Source organism: Gekko japonicus, unplaced genomic scaffold (assembly GCF_001447785.1).
Source record: "Gekko japonicus isolate JY-2015 unplaced genomic scaffold, Gekko_japonicus_V1.1 scaffold457, whole genome shotgun sequence".
Taxonomy (NCBI): domain Eukaryota; kingdom Metazoa; phylum Chordata; class Lepidosauria; order Squamata; family Gekkonidae; genus Gekko; species Gekko japonicus.
In genome coordinates, this window is record NW_015164196.1 from 278,011 (window position 1) to 279,877 (window position 1,867).

The 1,867-nt window shown below is 49.8% G+C and overlaps 1 non-coding gene across 1 annotated transcript; it reads right to left on the minus strand.

Annotated features, from left to right (window-relative positions):
- Positions 1-1,175: 1,175 nt before the first annotated feature.
- On the minus strand, positions 1,176-1,247 carry TRNAP-GGG. The gene has a single exon. It is a non-coding gene; the product is annotated as a tRNA-Pro (tRNA).
- Positions 1,248-1,867: the final 620 nt, after the last annotated feature.

Genomic DNA, 1,867 nt, shown 5'->3' on the forward strand with positions numbered 1-1,867 from the left:
AGGTACAAGCTCTCCCTCCTCTGTGAGGGCAGATCAGCACATTCCCCTCCCCACCATAGCTAGCAATCCAAAACAGTCCAGTGGCACCTTTAAGACCAAGTCTTATTCAGGTACAAGCTCTCCCTACTCTGCGAGGACAGATCTGCATGTTCCCCCCCAATAGCTAGCAATCCAGTCCAGTAAAGCCTAAGCGGTGAGTGTTGCCTTCTGACACACTTCCGGTGATGTCAGGGGGTGTGGCATATGCAAATACGTTGTGCTAATAAGTTATGCTAATGAGCTCCTGCACCTCTTTTTCTACGAAATGACCCCTGCACACACGGAACTGCACTGAGTCTAGGTTTCTACTTGTGTGTTGTTGGATCCAGGCTATTGTTAGCACGGGGCAGAGTGGAAGCCCCACCTGCAAAACGCCAAAAATGGTGACTCAGCATACTTTGTAAAAGACTGATGTTTGTGCCCAGGGCAAAAAATTCCAGTGTGCATCAAAACGTCTGAGAACCAAGAAGCAAAGGCAGCTTGAGATCTTTTGCACTGGGTACAAATAAATTTGGCCTGCAAATAATTTAACTTTATCGTATTTATCATTGTAAGCTGAAGTGTAGTGGGTTAGATGCATGTAGAAACCTCTGATCCTGGTGTGGTGATCAGCATGGTTTACTGGTACACAACAAAAGACAAAAACTAACGTCCATCTGGCCAACTATATACACACCTGGGGACACTCACACTCCCCTAGGTCCCGTTGGTGGGTTTAAATCTCCCGCCACGGTCTTATTGGCTCCCCAGTGGAGAGACTAGGAGCCTAGTCCCCATTGTTCCTACAGAGTCAAGCTGTCCTGAGCCTGCTGTAAAGCGGGGAGGGCAGGGTATAAATCAGATAAATAAATAAATTCTTGTCTCAACATAAGATGGTCAGATATTGCAGCTTCCACCATGCCCTTAAACCACCAATGGCCTTCTATTCCCCCTTTGTTTAGCATCTGGCCAGAAGAAGAGTTCTGCCACACTCAAAAGCTTGAACACTTACTGTTCATTCTTGACATGTGAAGCTGCCTTATACTGAATCCAGCCACTGTTCCCTCAAAGTCAGTGTTGTCTGCTCATATTGGAAGAGGCACTCTAGGGTGTCAGGCAGAGGTCTTTCGCATCACCTGCCGCCCAGTATTTTTACCAGGAGATGCCAGGGATTGAACCTAGGACCTTCTGCATCCCAAGCAGATGCTTTACCACTGAGCCACAGCCCTTTAGGTGCTTTAAGCCCTTCTAGCTCAGTATTGTCTGCCCTGACCAGAAGCAGCTCTCTAGGGTCTCAGGCAGAGAAATGTCTCCTGCTGCTTGAAATCTTTTAACTGCGGGTGCCAGGGGGTGAGCTGGGCTCCTTCTGCCTGCAAAGTAAGGTTGCTAGCCCCTAGGTGGTGGCTGGAGATCTCCTGGGATTACAACTGATCTCCAGGCGACAAGAGATCATTTCACCTGGAGAAAAGGTGGACTTTGGAAGGTGGACTCTATGGCATTAGACCCCAGCATTTCCCAACCCAGACTGGGGAACCCTAATGCTAAGTAGCTACAGCCTCACTGAACCATGATTCTGAAACTGTTCCTACTGCATGGGGGTTAACAGGCCCGTAGCCAGAATTTTTAATTTCTATTTCAGGGAGCCTTTAAATGTCGGGGACACCCCTGCACACAAAGCCAAGCCTCCATAGAAGCCCCAGTCTCTCACACAAGCCACCAACAGAGAGGCATAGCAAAGGGTTGAGCCTCCCCTTGCCACACAGCCTGTAATGGCTCTCTCCACCCGGCTCAGCGAAAAGTCAGGAGGCCTGGGCAGTCGGGGGGGGGGGGGGCAGCCCGAGGAGGCCCC